Raw genomic sequence first — 18,387 nt, 5'->3', positions numbered from 1 at the left:
AGTGAAAGGGTTGAAAGTTTTTATAAGGTAATAAATCTCATTTATTTTAATAAATATCATTATTAACGTATATACGTAGATTCACCTCTCGCGAAAGGATCACAATAATTAGGCGAGAAAGAGAGATATTTTATCACGAGGAAGATTCTTCGTAACGCAAGATCTTCGATAACACTTTTGCTTACTTTATTCAAATTAAAATATTTCTAAAAGAATTTCTAATTCTCGAAATAATTTCTACGTTGAAGTGAAACGATTGCCATTTTGAATTATGAGTTCTGCGACCGAGTTTCGAAATATCCGTCCAACCGATCGAGCCAAACACAGCTGTCCTTTTCGTTTCTTTTCACCTCTTTCACGAAACCGCGTCTCCAATTCTCTGTATTGTGCTCAAAGGAAAGAGAAAATCAGCAAATTTTCTCCGAGAATCGTCGAAATTTCACGTATCCAGGAAAAAATATCTTCTCGATCGTTTCCTTTCCTTCGACGATCGAATTTAACGGATTTAAAACAGAATTGAAAATTTTATTTATTTAAAATTCTGGATACGATTTGGATACGATTGTGCGTTAACCCTTTTATTGTATCGAAACTCACGATATTACAAACGTCGAGTTAGTATATTTATAATTCACCATGTTTGATAAAAAGGAATCGTAATAATAATTAACCCCTTGTCTCACGATATCGAGACATTCTTGGCGTAGATTAATGCGCAATTATAACGAAGCCGTATCAAAGTTCAATTTCAACAATTTTAACTCTGACTAATTCCAAATTACAAAACTATGGATCGCCAGAACAGTAGAGGAAGGGATTACACGTAACATAGTACATACATTGCTTAAGAAACAACGAAACGATATAAAAAACATCCAACCAATTAAACACACATATCTATTAATTATATATTATCGACTCTCTTTGATTAAGAAGAAAAAATCTTCTCCCTTTCTCGTCTCGTGAAAAGTAACGAAGNACAACGAAACGATATAAAAAACATCCAACCAATTAAACACACATATCTATTAATTATATATTATCGACTCTCTTTGAATAAGAAGAAAAAAATCTTCTCCCTTTCTCGTGAAAAGTAACGAAGCTTACTTACTCCCCCTCCTTCGAGAGAAAAAGAATTGCAAAAATTTCTCCACGCGCACACTCGCACACATTTATTCGAAATAAATTCGAGCACGCACGAGCACGCAACACGCGTTAAAAGACGTTCAAGTGTATCCATTGAACGCAAAGGGTTAATCTTCAACATTGTACCGGCAACCGTGACTCAATTTCTTCAATTTCGCCCCCACCGACCAGGCCCGTAGACGAGAAAATCGTGGAGGAGGAGGAGGAGGAGGAGGAGGGGGAGGGACGACGTTCGTCGACGAACGAGCGACGAAAGAGCGGCGCGAAAGGCGGCGGCGGGGGAGGGGGAGAGAGAGAGGGGGGGGGAGGGGGGGAAGTGATAGGATTTAATGCCCACGGCGCGCCGTTTGATAAGATGGCCAATATATGTACAATCACGGTGGTTATCGAGTCGTTAGCACCGCGTCGCGCTGACCTTTAAGCACGGGGGTCAATTCTGGCTGCTCCTCCTCTCCGGCCCGTGTCACGTACGTACGTACGTGCTCATTTTCTCATAACGCGCGGCAATTGACGAGCCTTGCCTCCGATTCCGCCATACTTTCGCCCGCCGCGCTCGTTCTCGCCTCCCTTGGCCACTCTCCCTAACCTCCCCCTAGACTTTCTTCTCCCGTCGGATTAAAACTTGACCTCGGATATTCAAATTGGTTGAATTGAGATCGTTGAACAATGATATCGGGATCTTTCACTTGTACGTAATTGCAAATTTATATATATATATATATATATACACGTTTCTCGTGAATCACGATCGATGCAAAATTTTAAATTGATCTTGGACAAAGATTCAATTATTAATTTCGTGTAAAGAGTATAAGAGAGAGATATTAATATTCTTTAGGATTCGTATGCAAATTTATTAATAACATTATCCTTCGTTTGATAAAAAGTTAATACGAAATGATTTCTTTTATGTCGTATCTCTAAAAATTCTTCTAAAGTTTAATATAAGATTATATCTCGTTAATTAGTATTTACCAGGGAATATTAAGTTTTAAGTTTTAAGTTAGTGTTCTCGCATTGAAGCCTCGCAACCCAATTAGTATGCATGGAATAATTACAATGTGCAGCGAATGTGTACCAGAAAATCGAAACTTGTTCGTCGCATACGGGGGAAAAAAAATCCGGTTTAACGTCCATAGTTAAAAAACGAGACGCTTCTAAAAACTTTGTCAAACCAAGCCAACCGAGAGAGGAGGAGAAAGACCTTACTCGAGTTACTGGAATTATCATCGAAAAAAAGGAAACGAATATTTTTCCCCTCGTCTGAGAAAAGAACCCGCGAGGACAAAGCCAAGACGAGGACAAAACCAAGACGAGACGTGAAAGATCGCGAAATAGATCGCGAAAACGCCAAAGTGCCATTACTGGGACACCGGGGCGGAGGTTCGCGTCGCATACCTGCGACACCCACGTCGCCTCGGATCCACGATCAGCTGCGATAAAGTTGCACCGGACGTTTCAGCTGGTCGGGCGATGCATCCTCCTCTCGATGCACCAACTCTCACACCCACACGCCCTTTACCCGTGTCAACGGCGCGAGACATGCACAAGCGCGCGCGTAGCGGTCGATAGAGGTGCCTAGCTAGCCTAGCAAGCTATGTACGCCGCCTTTTGTGCGTGCGTGCGCGTGTCTCGTCTCTCTCTCTCTCTCTCTCTCTCTCTCTCCCTCTTTCCGTCTCTGTCTCCGTATACTCTCACTTTCGACGGTTGTTCGTGTTCGAACGGACACGAGCAAAACGAGAGCCGGCAAACTCGAGGCAGCACGTTTCACGTTGTTGCATTCCGTCACATCGGCCTCCCTCCGAATATACGCGCGTTTTATTGCTCGACGGGATGATTAGCGTGCGCGGCGTCTATCGAACGACGACTACGTGGCTGGTGAAATGGAATGAGGACGCGGTTCGGGCAGATAAAGCGGTCGCGGTGGCCCCTTATCTCGCCTCGAAAACGCGCCAGCCAGACTCGGAGAAATCGTCGGCATTGTCGATCAAGCTCGTCGACTCTTTTTTTTTTTTTTTTTTTTTTTTAAGGAGAAAGTGAAAGATCTTTTTTTTTTTGGAATTTATTCTCGGGGTGAAAAAGGGTGGCGAATTATTTAGCGACAACTTTCCTTCCCCCGGATGGGATGGAGAAATGAATAAAAATGATGGATGATCGTTTAAAAAAAAAAAAAAGAAAAACATGCTCGTTCCGCGACTAACAGGTTGAGAACCGCTGATTAGTTATTTTGGATTGAAGAAGTTGGTATTTTTGGAACAGCGGAATAAAAAGAGTGGAGAAATGAATTTGAAGATTTCATTTTATCTCTCGTGTGGGAAAAAAATATGCGAGGGGATTATTTCTAAAATGCCCTCCCTTTCCCTTGTCTACACCTTGGCTCTTATATTTCGCCTGGATTAGGGAATTTTATAAAAATGACGTTAATTGTGGATTACTCGAGCGACATAGGGATTATCCATCGGTTATCGGTCTGTGTGGTTTATTGTGGAATAATTGAATCAGGTTACCGAGTCTTGTACGTTAAATTGAGAGTTATTTTTTGTGGATTACGTCAATTCCTGATAAGAAGACCGGCTTTAAATTGTAGGAAATAATCAATGAATTCTGCAATAACACACGACAATCTCTCTATATAATTATTCATCTAAGTTAAAAGATGGATACATATTTTATGCACATCAGATTTTGATCTCCTGAATTCGAATTAAATTCATCAATAACTTCATTCGTTGTTTCTTTTCTGTATGTCCTTTTTAAATTTGAAAATCAATCTTTTTACCTTGAACTACCACGAGTTCGAGTTTATCTTTGCTCATTAAGGAGCATAAATATTATCTGGCATAAATAATTAATTATACGTGATGCGATATTTATAACCGAAAAAAGAACACATGTTCACACGAATACATCGCATCGCGATGTTTTTCAACAATAATCCATCTTCCTACACAATAAAGTAGCGTAGGATTTCATTATGGCGAAAAAATACATTTTACGACATTTCAGTCAAACAGAACTGAACATCCGGCCAAAGCGATGGAAAAATACCGATCTTGAGCAAAAGTATACGGTAAAAACGTTATACGCGCTGTAATCATCTCAAAGGCTTGTATTATGCGATACGAAAAAAAAAAAAGAAAAAAAAAAAGAAAAAAAAAAGAAAGAAAAGAAAAATATCGATCCACTAATAACAAAATAATATAACGTTATCATGTTACGCGGTTCACCATATACTCTAGGCATTAATTACGAATCCGTATAGACGTCGATAAAGTAGGCGACTGAAACTATTTCCCGATCACTGAAAAAAATGGGAGGTCTCGGGTATATCCGGCCAGAGCTCCGAGAACCGAATCTCGATCGGCCTCGGGATCGATTCCAGTCGGATCATCGAACTTTCCCGCGGTTCAGGTTCCGCCAGTCCGGCCGTGCAGACTTGGCTCGCGCGATCTCGCACCGCGGCTCCGATTCGATCCTATCCCAGCCGACATTTCCTCCCCTCTTTCCGGCCCTCCTACGAACACGATGGTTCGGAAGACCGAAGGCAATTGCAGCAGCACCAGCAGCAGCCCACGGAAAGGTCCATTATCGGTCCTCGATATCCCATTCCGCGTTGCGGCCGCGAGAAAAGGGGTCTCTCTTCCCCCCCCCCCCCCACCGAGTTCTCTCCTCTCAGACATTGCACTCTCGCGCTCCCGTTCGACTGCACCGAGTGCGTTGCGCTCGCGTGAAAGATGGTGAAAGAAGAAGGGAAGGAACGAGAGTAGCGAACTGCACAGTGAACCATGCCGGTTGACCAGTGTGCCATGGGGAGGGCGGAGGAGGAGGCCGTCGAGAGGGAAACAGACGGGTGGGAAGGAAAGAGGCCAGAAGGAAAGGACGAGGGACAGGAAGAGACGGAATCGGGGAAGAGAAGAATATAAGAAGGAGTGAGAGCCAGGGGAAACGGTGAACCGAAAGAAAAGAAGGAGGGTGTACGGTATGGAGCAATGAGGTGTTCGGCGGTGCGCGGGGAAAAGAGTGGGGGGGACGGTGCAGGAGAGGAGCGGAATACGGGGAGATATATCCAGCGTTGTAGAAAGAGAAAGGCGGGCGGTGGGGAGGAGGGAGAGCGCGATACGAAAAAGACACGAGAAGTTAGCGAGAGATAGAAAGTTGTGTGCGGAGAACGCGCGAGCGCGAGTGAGTGGCGGAGTAGGGGAAGGGAACGACTGGGACTGGGAGTGGTGGGGGGGACGGGCGAGCGCGAGAGGGACGAGTCGAGGGATCGTTGAACTCCGACAGTGATCGCAGTCTGTGCTCAATGCGCGACTGCGTGAACGTGTATGCGTGCGAAAGTGCATCGGTGTTGTCGCGGCCGTCGTTGCCGTTGCACCGTGCATTCGCGCGCGCACACTGGCTCCTCCGCAACCGTGTGCTGCGGTTGTGAACGAGAGCCGTCAGAGAGAGAGAGAGAGAGAGAGAGAGAGAGAAATGGCGAAGGAACGGCGAGGGAGAAAGAGTAGGAGAATCGGCGGAGGCCGCGAGCGTGAGCGAGAAGGCAGCATAAGGCCAGGCCAGTCAGTAACGATGTCATTAGTTTAGTCAGTCAGCGAGTCAACAACTACGCTGTTTCGCGGCCGTTTTCGTGTGGGTCCCTGCGGTCCCCGGGCTTTTTACCCCGCCCCCTCCCCCTCCCCCTTCCCTGACGTTAGCCCCGCGGATCTCTCGAAATTCGTGACAGGCATTGTGTCCAACCGGTGGGCCAGTTTTCATCAGTTTCGAGAGCGGGGAAACCGTAGAGAGGTGGCTACCGTAGTTTCACTCTGCCGGTTTTCTCTAAATTCGAAATTATTTCCCTTTTGTCTTTCCTTCCCGTTCTCTTACCCGACGATAAGCGGGGCAAGTTTATGCTATGGAGGCTGAAAAGATTTCGTTCATTTGTTTCGGTTTGTGCGTAGCACGCGATAGATATTGAAATAATAGAGTTAGAGCGCCACAGAAACGTTACGTTAGCCGGCAATTAGAACCGAGTCGCCCCACGGTTAACCTCGCAATTTCTTAATCGGCCACGTTTTCGCAAATGGGACACGTAGCGTCTTCCACGATCTGCCGATCCGACGTTTCTTATCATCGCCACGATTCTTACGCACGTTTTTTCAGATCATGCGAATTTCTTTATTAATCTTAATAATAATTTGTACCCGAGGGGAAGGATTATATAAATCGATAAATAGTACGTCGATCGAATTTCATATATAATTCGAGATATATCTAAAACACTGATGATTTTATAAAATTTGTTATTTTTTACAAAATTAACCATTTACATTCCATCTTCTTCTCGCTTCAATAAACTTATAATTTAAAGTTTAATCGTATCCGGATAACGAAATTGAGATATTTATAAAAAAATTAGAGTCGAGAGAGAGGTTCCAATTTGTAATGGAGTATTACAGAGGCATGCACTGAACGTGTGCACGAGATAATCATTGTAACGCCTATCCAGACAATTACCGCGTGGATTTTAAATAGAGGCAGGATAGCGTTCAATATAATTAAAAGATCTTTCTGCCGTTCGCATCCTCGAGAAAATATCGGCGCGCAATATTTCGTCAATCTACTTCGGCGTGGAACGCGATCCCCCTATTATTCTAAGCAGCTTGTCTTATCGTCCACTCTCTGGATCCCGTGTAACGATCGTCCTACAACAAACCAGCGACGCGTTAAAAATAATTACAATCCATAACAACCGCTTCTCCATTCTTAATCGTCTCTATAATCTTCCAACCTTTATCTATCTCGTTCTCGTTTCAACAAATAAAACTATCGTTTGATATCGTTAGAAAAAAAAAAAAAATTTCTTTCCCCCATAAAATTAATAATTACCAACCATTTTTATTCCTATCTTTCTCAAACTTAAACTCGAACGATAATGATGGAAAAACGCGATTTTTTCGCATGAAAAAAGAACCAGAGTAAATTGCATTTCGAACTACTTAAAATCATATCGAGGACAAGAGCGAAACGAAGAAGTGGAGCCTGGCGTATTGGACTCTTTTCGTCGTCGTCGTCGTCGTCGTCGTCGTCGTGGTCGTCGTGGTCGTGGTCGTCGTCGTAGGTCGGCAAAGTTTCCCAACCCCGCGTGCCGCGTTTTCGCGTCTCTCTCCGCGTCCGTAATAATAATAACTGCGAGGAGAACACAATCCCCGCGAACACACGATCCCGCGTTGTGCAATGCTGCAACTGCAGTGCACTGCACCGCCGCCACCACCACCACCACCATCATTCGCAGCGACACCACCACCACCACCACCACCACCACCGAGCATCGGCGTCGTTGGCCGAATGTGCTCGAACGGGCGTGTGTGTAGGTGCTAACGCGATCGTGTGTGAGTGTTTTATACGCGGGTCAATGACTCGCCGAGCGCATAGTTTGCGCATGCGCCGCGTTGTGTGCGTGTGCATATTGGCGTGGCGCGGCTTGCACGTGCAACCACTGCGTCGCGAGTGTGCATCGCGCTCAGTGCAACACCAGCTCGGCCGCTGTACGTGTACTCCTCGCCGCATTAAATATGTTAATGTATGGTGGTTCTGACTCAATAGTACGGCCAATATTCCATTGGCGTATCGACCCGGCGATATGCGCGCGTATTTTTGCACCGACCACCCTCTCCGACTCTTCCCCTCTTTTTTTTTTTCGCTCTTTTTCTTTCTCTCTTTCTCTGTCGCGGCGTTGCTGCCGGCCGGTGCACCTGCAAAAATCACAGGGACAGGCAGGATGCGAGGGAAGGAACGGTGCACCGGTTATTGCACGGAGAAATCCAGAGCTGGAGATCGCTCGGCTTTTGGGTTTTTGGAATAGTTTTTATCGCTGGTTTTTTAAAGAAGAATTGGGGCAAGTGAGGACGGAGGTTCCAGAAATGTTTTTTGACTTTTGTTTGATATCTCCTTTCGCGTTTGCTCGTCCAGATGGGGATGAATGTAAGGGGAATTTAAGATTAATAGTTTGTATGAGAAATAGACGTCGAATCGAATTTTATGTTTCTCTTTTCACGCACAGTGGATAAAGTCTCGATTATATAAAGTTTCCCAATAAATAAAACAGTTTCTCTTAATATTTGCATCTATCAGTATTGAAAGTGTTAATAATAATTTTCCACGCTTTCGTTCTTGCTATTTTCCTATTCCCTATTAAAACGAAACAATTAACAAAGGGTCCGTTGAAAATTATTATTAACAGTTAATAATAATTCTTTCACAACAATCCATTCATCTCTGTTCTTAATTATTCCATTTCTCCGCGCTTTTTATTCCATACACTCAACCATTAACTGATACGTATCTAATATATTTATCATTCAATTTTTCCAAATATACGTCGTTCACATATACGTACATACATATATATATCAAAAGTAAAAGGAAAAATGAAAGCTATTCCATTTTAAACACGGTGGTGAACGAAATGTTTCGAATATCTATACGTTCACAAGCGATCCATCCGATCGATCGATCGATCCTCTGCCACGAAACCTCTTCAACTCCTGTCCTCGTACACATCGTCTCGAAACTTCTCGTCGTCGTTTCGAGGCAATTGTCTCTTATGTAAAGCGAGACGACAAATTACACGCGGCTCGTTCCGTTCCGTAACGTAATCTTCCCTTTCCCCTAACGATGTTGCATCGGCTAAATGGTTGACTCTCGTCGAAAGGTGTACACGGTTTCGCGCGCTCGTTGACGCGCGTGAGAACTCTGGGTTTGCGCAATTTTTCGGCTCGTAAAATTCCTCCTTCTCGGGATGAAAAACGCCATTTCACGTCTGAGCGACTGGGCATTTTGAAAGGAAGTCGCGAAAGCGGGGACTCAACCTCTTGGCGGAAGGGAGTTTTAATCCTCCTGCAATTTTTCCTTTTCTTATTATTATCGGCAAATCGGTATTCCATCCATTTTCTATCGTGTTTCTGGTTATCCTGTTTTTGTTCAAGGATTTTTCGAGAGATAGTTTGGAACTTAAACTGAAAATTTAAGAATGTTCGAGGAAATATTTCTTCTAATTGAAATGATGTTAAAAGAGAATTTACAATTTAAAGTTGGAATCAGTTCCATCATATTAATGCAATAGAATCATTGCAATTTGATACTCGCATACAACGTTTCTAAAATTCAAATTTAAGTGCACAATTAAACACGCAGAAGATCTCTAGACAAATAAATTAATAAGATTCCTCCGACAAGATCCGAATAAATTATCCGTTTCATCCTCCTTTTGCCTATTTTTAATCCATATAAAATCATATATACATATATATATATATATATATATATATATATATAATTTACATATTCATGGAATCAAATCGATCGAGTTAAAAGAAAGAGGGAAAGAAATTCATTATTAAATACTCTCAAACGTTTCTCTCTTTTTCTGTATATAAATTATAGCAGTACTAGTTCGAAAATCCCGTTAACTCTTTAAATCTAATGAAATACGATGTTAAAGAGAGAGAGAGAGAGAGAGAGAGAGAGAGAGAGAAAAAAGAAGAAAAACAAATTTGACACGATTGCTCAAAGATTTTTCTTTCGAAAGCTTGTAGTAGTACCTTGGCTTGTTGGCTCCCTCCGTTCCTCAGCTCGCGATACAAGAGAATCATTAGCCCCCCTCCCCTCCCCTCCCCTCCCCTCCTCTCGGGCACGTGATACACATCGAACATGCAACTGGCGGTGCGTATGTTTGCCTCTTATATCACGGCTCATTAACGTGGTTAATTAGTTTACTAGTACAACCGTAACGCGGCTGTACAACTCGATTCACGTCGTCGCACGTTTCATTGGGAATTTATAGCGGACGGTTGTGAATAAAGTTCCGGCGTAGGATTCGCGGAATTCCTCTTCGCAAGCCTCTTTCTTCCGTTCACGACGAAACACTCCGCGTTTCACATCTTTTACCTAAAATATATAGGTAATATTGTATTGCATTGTAACCGATGCTTGCAATAGAAACGTGTAGATTTCGTGAAAATCATTTTAATCCGTTTGTTCCTATCATAAATTGTTGAATAAAGAAGCCTCGATCGATATTTTTCCTATTTACCTATACCTATATATATATACCCCTATTTACTTATATACCTATATTACCTATATATATATATAAAAAAAATATTATTAAGATGCACAAAGATGTACAACGACTGGGGAATGGATTGTTAAAGGATTTTAAATTGCATCATTATCGCGTCTCGTCGAGGAGAAGACGAAGAGGAAAATCCTCGAATCGAAGCTCCCACTCTTCCACCCTCGAATCCATCTTCTCCCATTCTCTTTCTCCCGTTTCTAATTACCCTCCCCCTCTGTTCATTTCCTATCCAAGTATCAAGTCGTACATCAACCGCATTGACGTGGACACACGCAACTCGCTACCATTTGAACTCTCGTTCCGGCTCGAGCGATTTTCGCCGGAAGGCGATCGCTGTTTATAGTTGTTGCATCGAGTCGTTGATCGATGTTGTTATTCGCCTGCCGCGGCCGGTTTTCCTTAAAGATTATTAAGGCGGCGGGTATGTACCATGCACACACACATACGCACGCACACACATAGCCACGTCGTGTCGCTTACCACCGCGTGTCGTCTAATGAGAACCCTTCTTCTCTGCCTCGAATATTCTGAACCTGAAAAGGTGACTGACCTCGATCGAGCGTGTGGATCGCTGGACACACAGACGAGCCCAAAGTATTCTTCCGTCTAACAGTCACGGCGTGGTTACTGTTAGTTCGTCAAATTTGCTCGAAACACCGTGGTTGGCCTCGTTACGCAACTCGGGTGGTGGAGGAGGGGGCGAGAAAACGAAATCGTAAATCGTATGGGATTGAACCCATAGCCACACAACACTGAATCATTCGAGAAACGCTCGCGATGCCTGGAATGTGCGCCCCGACCCGGTGTGCTCCGTTTTTATTACGGATTTTTTTTTTTTCCATGCAAGTTTCGTAAACAAAGAAACGAGAATGGATGATTAATGGATGGGAGGAATCTCGTGGAATCTCGTTTTTGTTAATGGATTTTAATAACTCGTCTCGTGTCCGCGACGATTATTTTTGACGTACGTTTAAAATTGCAAATTTGAGATAATTAAGGGATAAGTGGTTTTTGCAGAGAAAGAGAGAGAGAGAAAGAGAAAGATTCGTGAGTCTAATTGAAATTTTGATTTTCTCGAGAAGAAATTTAATTATCCGTCTATTTACAACCCTCCTCTGTTGTTTTAATTTTAACGAGGTATGCGAGAAATTTTTAATTATTCTAAGATTATCAACCTCCAAATTTTCCCTTCATTCGCGAAAATTAAAGTATCGTGGGATATTTTTTCATCCTAGAAAATTTCCAAACTATCCTGTCGACACAGAGTTCGGCGATCAAAAGTAGAGATTGGAAGTAGGAAGTCGGAAAAGTAAACGGTCAGTCGAGATTGATTTGCCTTGGTGGCGACTTGTTGAGATCGATAAAAAGCATGGCAGGCGGTTGAAAAGACCGAGCAAACAGAAGCTTAGCGTAATCCCCGTCCGACTGGTATGTGTATCTAACGATATGAAACGTTGCTAACAAAACCTGAGTGATGGAAGGTCAGTGACCCTTTCAAACACTCGAAGCCGCCGCCTAATGACTGGAATTACCGCGAACGGATCAATTACGCGGTCCCCGCGTGCAATTAAATCACGGTGTGGGGTGCGATGCGGTGAAACAATTGCCACGATTTGTCTATCTTTAATGGCATCTCATCGGGCGAAGTAAGAATGTGTAATGGTTAAAAAAATATTCTTTCTAAATTCTATCTAGAATCTTCAATTAATTCCCATTGACCAAGCCTCGTTAACAACTCCATTTCGCCAAGCAAATTTTCAAATTATGCATCTCCACCAACAGTTCTCTATCAAAAGTTATGAAATCCACACCGCAAAGGCTAACAAGAGTCGGAGAACCACCGTGCCAGAATAGCCGTGTAGCCGTTCTGAAAACGAGGCCTGCCCTCCGTCACGAGAATCACGCCAATTACACGTTTATTCCGGTTTTGAAATTCAGATTGATCCAGCCGCCGGCTGTAACAATGTAAGCGTCTCGCTTGTCCGCGCAGTCTAACGCCAATGACTATTGAACCCCAACGAGAAAGAGAGAGAGAAAGTACAGTATAGAAGGATAGATAAGGAAAGGAATAGAGAAAGAGCACACGCACACACAGAACCATAAACTTTAAACTCTAACAGGTCAGCGACCTCGACGAGACGACCAACTTGGAGCCCCGCAACGCGTTCATTTCATTAGACGGCGGATACTTAGTGAAATTAGTATTAACACTCGAACGAGACGGTCGCTCTCACTCTCGAGCCATTGTGGTAAATGTTTTCCGGAAAAGAAAGCTCTTCGCATTGCCTCGCGAAAACTGCCGCGCCAACCAGAGTGTCGCGAGTGTTACGGCGCATGCGCAACCGCGAATCGATTCGACGCACAACGCGTTCTGCCGTTGATTTCACGCAGTTGAAGTATTTTTGGAAGTCTTGGTATTTTTAGGCGGATTTTAGTCACCGAATTCCAGATTTTTCGGATATGTGACGGAAGAACGTATCATCAGGATTTGGGGCAGTTTGTTGTGCGAGAGTTGGTCGAAGAAAAATTTGGAAAAATGCGTTTAATAGTTCGTAGTGTGTGATTTCTTGGTTTTCGAAATTTGGAGGTTAGAGTAATAAGAATCGAAGATTGAAACTTTAACGTTCAAGAAATGTACAATTTGGAGTCTGTTGTTTAAGGTATGGAAAAAATTTGATATTTCGAATATATAATTATGACATTTTGTAAGTTAAAACGTAAATTTGAGATTTTTCTATTACAAACAAAATCTTCGAAATTTATAACCTGAAGTTGATATTGTTTGCAAGTTTAAATATTCTACGTATCATTTCTGTGTCTCTGCATAAACCCTACAATGCATATTCGCGTTGCTTTCTCGTGTATTAATAGAAAGTTTGATAATCGGTATCGAAGACATAAGAAATGGGATTTGATAGGGAGCGAAATGAAACGTTAATATACGAACTTATGCGGCAGGTCAGCGACCTCGTTGGACTCTTAGAAGTCCGTTCTCCTGTCTAATAGTCACGCTACGACTGTTAGTCATACAAATAGCTTCCATTTAATTTTCTTTTCCTCGCTTATTTTGCGCCCGCACCATTACGTTCTTTTTTCGTGTACCCTCGTTATGAGGAAAAACGTTGACGCTCGTTGGAATAATTTTTGCGCCCGATTTTCCGTCTCGAAAATTTCCATAGTGTTTATTGCAACCGAATGCAATTATCGTTTAGAAGGTTGTTGCCTTTCTAGCATAATTTTAGAAAAATGGAGGAAATATCTAGGATAAAATTATATTAAAATATGTGGATAATAACTTTATTTATTGAAAATGTTTTAAACGGTGTATGTACTATAAATTTAATCGATTCTTTCGTCACAATCAGAGGACATGCAAACTTTCTACGCTCTCATTTTTGTTTTCTCAGATGTTGTATAAGCGGCAAACAAGAATAAATATTTTAAGTTTGCAGACAAAATTTGCGTGTCGCTCGTAATCACGAAATGCAATAAAAGTTGAAAAATCACTTTTGTAAATCTTGTCGAATTTTAATTTACGAAGTTTTTCATTAAAGAAACATTTTCATTTATTTTTTCATTAAAAAATTTGTAATTAAAAAATCTTAATGTTTGATTAAAAAAGATTATATTAATATCTATCTACACAACATATTTTAATATTCTCTTTGACACGAGTAGGTCAATATCTTTTTGTAAAAAATGACATGAATATTTATTTGAATATCGATTCATTAACAAAATGTACATAATTATTTCATTTCTAACAATATCTAATATCTTAACTTGCGTTTTACAGTAAATATTATATATTATAAAGAGAAATACAGTTCAAATAGTGGAATAATCTCAACGTCGAAGAATATTTCGCCTAAAATTAACGAATATCCCAAGTTGACAAAATTTAATCACATCGATCACTGTTCTCCACCACAATTCTTCTTCGATGGAAAGAAAGATTGCACGTCAGAGAACGAAATCCAAATCATCTAATCATTAGAAATCTCGAAGAATATTTCTCCTGGAATCAACGAAATCTAATCAATCTCCATTCTCCTCCACAGGAAAAGTTACGTGTACGAAAAGACAGAATAGCAAATAACCGGAAAACCGAATCTCGTGAAAGCTGGACACAGAAGCTCGAAGCTTGTCGGTCGTGGCGCGCTGGCGCGTGCACACAACACGCCTGCGACATCGATCGAAGAACTACTTTCACCAAGGGTGAATGCCTTTCGACTTTATTCTCGCCTTTTATCCGCGTTCGCGAGCAGGCCTTCGAGAGCAGAGAAAGATATACAGCCGGTGTATAGAGAGTAGGTACATACGTCACGCAGCTCTCTTGATTCCCGTGCTTGCTGTTGCTTAGAGAGCAGCGAAACCTGTTGCTCTTTAATGGCTCGAACTCGGTCGTTGAACGTACTCTGATTTTTCTCTCTTTCTCTCTTTCTCCCTCTCCTCGATGGAGATACATCCATATCGGGTTATCTGGCAAAAATCTCGTTATATTATAGCGTTAGTTAAGGGTGGGTGGATAATGGGAAATATGGAGTAAGGAAAAATTCGTGGCGAGTGTACAGTAATGAAATTATAAATATAAGATAGTTTATGAAAGGTAGTAAGATGTAAATGGTTATGTGGCAATTATGGTAATGTATGTATGTGGTGTATCTTTTTAATGGAATTCATCCTCTTATGGAATGGTTGGTTTGATACAAATAATATCTTTGTAGAAAACTATGTGTATTTATAGGATTATTTTATCAAGTAATAATTTATTAGATTATTTATGTTAAAATGAAAAGAATTTAATTTATTTTTTTTAAATGAAATAAATAGATTGATTTACTTTAGATTGTTAGGACAAGATAGTAGTAGAAAAAAATAATTAAAATATCCAGAAATAATGATTAAGAAATAATGAAGAGTTAGTAAAAAGTTTTAGATATTCCATTTAAATTATTCGTTATTTATTCAAGCCTTTACAAAATTTTGTTAATACCAGGAGCCTATCAAAATTGCTTAAAGGAATTCGTTGTTGAAAAAGGCAACAAGTTCCTTGAAAAAGTAATCGTGAAAGTGATCCTTGAAGCGACTATGAAGCTTTTTACTTAAATCGTAAAACATTGCATGAATTATTCGACAAGAAGTTAAGCCTATAAAAACAAATTGCATCTGAATTTTTCCTTGAACGTTCAATATAAATTTTTCATTATTTCTTTCTAGTTAAATTATAATAGATTTGAATTTCTTCTGAATTTTATCACTATTATGAACCATTCTGAATATCTAATAATATAGATAATATAAATTTATAGCATCTACATTTGTCTCATGGAGTTATAACAAATTTAAGAAAAGTCAGGAAATTGTTATTAGAAAATTATTATTTTTATGGTACAATAATAGAATTGGAAATGTGTGTTTTCTTAGATATCAGAAATTTCAAAAATTTTCTTTCCAACTTCCTTGTTATTTTATTACACTGTGAAAGGGTTAAAATAAATACTTGTTGAAATAACTTACACCATCCTATCAAATTACATTTGTTGTACTAGTTTACCCTACTCTATTCTAAATCTATACCCTTTCCTCGAATTAAATCTTCTGATTTCTAAAGCAAACATATTTCCTTTCTGTTTATATTTCACACACGGTTCCAAAATTCCTTCGAGTACTCGAAACAGATCTTCAGGTTCCAAATAACTCTTTGATCCCTTCTAACGTTCACGTTTATTCACACCTAACACGTGAACGGTTCGTTCACACCAAACATACGGAGAGATTCGATCTTTTAGTATACACAGTTAACCATGATTCACGTGTTAATACGTTTCTATCCGATTTCCATTAGAAGTGTACGGTATTTTTTCCCGTTTGATTTAATATTTGGTAATATTTATTTTTCTTTCTAATCACAAGTGTGTGCTTCGAGAATATCGTTTCCATCAAACGACGGGTTGACTTGATTAACTTTCATATAGTGCGTACTCTTGTTAGAAAGGAATTGATTTAAAAAAATATTGATTATCCAAATATCAAACGTTGATTATTCTATTTGTATGTCAAGAAACTTTAGCTAATACTATTTCGAGGAATAAGATTTGAAACAAATCTGGAACAATGGAAGATTTATTTTAATACTATTTGAAACAATTTGAATCATGAAGATTAAATAAGAAAATGAGGATTGGATTTAAGGAAGTAACGTTTAGCATTTCAATATTGGAAAAGATGATTCTAAATGAGAAATCGTAGGCACTGTTTCAAGAATAAGAATGGACCAAACGAATACTTATTTTCGTATTCTGATATCCTTGGCTCACCTACTTACTTCCAGCCAACCGGTGCGCCATTGTAGCACCGGTTTCTGACCGTCAAGGTACGATTCCCTTATTAAGCTATATCCGTCGAGACCTCTGATTTTCATCGACTCAAGCCCGTTTCGTGTCATCCTGGAAAGAATTTCAATATGGATTCGCGTTGAAAATAAAAATTTTTTTCAGCTCGAGTTGAACAATCTGCAAATGGATTTTGTTATAAGAATCAAATTTTGTGAAATGCTAATAGAGAGTGCATTAAAATACACTTGATTAAATTTCAGAAAAATAGCTTTCGAATATTCCAAATTCACAATGAATAGTTGGATGATTATGCAGTTAATCGATTTTAATTGATTTGCTGTCAAATTCACAAATCGTTAATATATTTCACATTCCCTTGCGAGGAAAGATTTTTCTGTAAGATACTTTATCGTCGATATAAGCAATTTAGAATAAAAGGAAAAACATTAATCGTTTAATTTCATGAAAGTACAAAATAGCCATCATGGAAACCTGTTATTTAATTTGGAAAAAAAAAAAAAAAAAAAAGGAAAGAAAAACGAAATCAGGTGGGAATTCTAACGTATGTGAGTTAGTAGTTTGCTGAACTAACGGGTCCTCGATATTTCTCGGCTTCGGCCTTCGATGTCATAGTCGGAAGCGATGGCACAGTTGGTCGAAAGAGAATAGCAGTATTCCTTTTTTGCCTGTAGGCATCGTTTTGTCCAATATTTGTCTAGGTCGCTCGAATTTTATTAACACGTATTCATATATATCGTGCACGTGTTCAAGGACACGTGTATAGGAAAAGTTAAAATATTTTCCGTGTATCGTAATCGACGATTAAAACTTTCGTCACTGTTTTATACGATCCTCGTTAGAGATAAAAATGTTCGCGTATTTTTTCATTGTTTATGAGAATATTATTAATTATTTAGAGCATGCGATTAATTGAATTCTGGGTTCAAATGATACGTACATATGTAGGAATTTTTGTATTTTCGTATCGAAGATAATCTCAATTACCATTTTTTTTCGAGATTTATAAAAATGTAATAAAATAATTTTACTCTACGAACACGTAATCTACGAAAGAAAGAATTGATATGATCGAGAGATTTTTAGACAAATCAATAAAAAAAAGAAATATACAATTTTTCAAATTGTGGAATTTCTAATATGTTCGAATACGACAATTAATCACGGTTTAAAATTTAAACAAAATCATGCAATCTCCAAGGATTTACTGGATGCTGTGGATAATATAGAGTAAAAAAAAAAGAAAAAATGCCATGATGGTGCTTCTTGTTCTATTCAATTAATTATTATTCGATTAAATATTTTCCCATCGAGCCTCGTTAAATCGAAATCCTTGCATTGGACACCGAGGGGGCAAAAGAAGAGAACCCAAGGTTCTCCACCGTGGCCAATCCGCATGCAGGCGAATCATGGACGATCCGTGACAATGCAGAACGATCATCTCGTCAAAAAGAGGACATCCCCCCCCCCCCGCCCCCCCGTCGGATTACGTAAATCCTTAGAAAAGAAAATGGCCCCTGGCATAACCGCTTTTTTTTTGCATCCGAAGCAATTTCGTAAAACGCGTTTTTCGTAAAGAGCATTTATCAAAAATCACGAGTATCGATCTTGTATATTCTGGATACTAACTTCGATCGACGTTTCCAAAAACCCATTTTTCCAAATTTTCCAAATCTCAATTAAAAATAAAAAGAACTTAGAACCGATTCAACGTTGTATCCTTACCAATCTATCACCGATTTAACAAAGTATATATATATATATATA

At 40.0% G+C, this 18,387-nt stretch overlaps 1 protein-coding gene across 3 annotated transcripts in view; it reads left to right on the top strand.

The window, feature by feature from the left end:
- The window catches only part of LOC122712654, an 80,331-nt gene that overhangs the window by 27,359 nt on the left and 34,585 nt on the right, over nt 1–18,387 (top strand). Inside the window, exon 1 of one of the 3 annotated variants that reach the window (XR_006346375.1) lies at nt 12,695–12,924. The exons of the other annotated variants lie outside the window; for them this stretch is intronic. The gene's annotated coding sequence lies outside the window, so the exon portion shown is untranslated. Of the gene's footprint in view, nt 1–12,694; nt 12,925–18,387 lie in introns of those variants that run through there. 3 annotated transcript variants of the gene reach the window in all.

This window comes from Apis laboriosa, unplaced genomic scaffold (assembly GCF_014066325.1).
Source record: "Apis laboriosa isolate Shangri-la unplaced genomic scaffold, ASM1406632v1 scaffold204_cov149, whole genome shotgun sequence".
In the NCBI taxonomy this organism is placed as follows: Eukaryota; Metazoa; Arthropoda; class Insecta; order Hymenoptera; family Apidae; genus Apis; species Apis laboriosa.
This window is presented reverse-complemented; position numbering and strand designations above follow the sequence as displayed.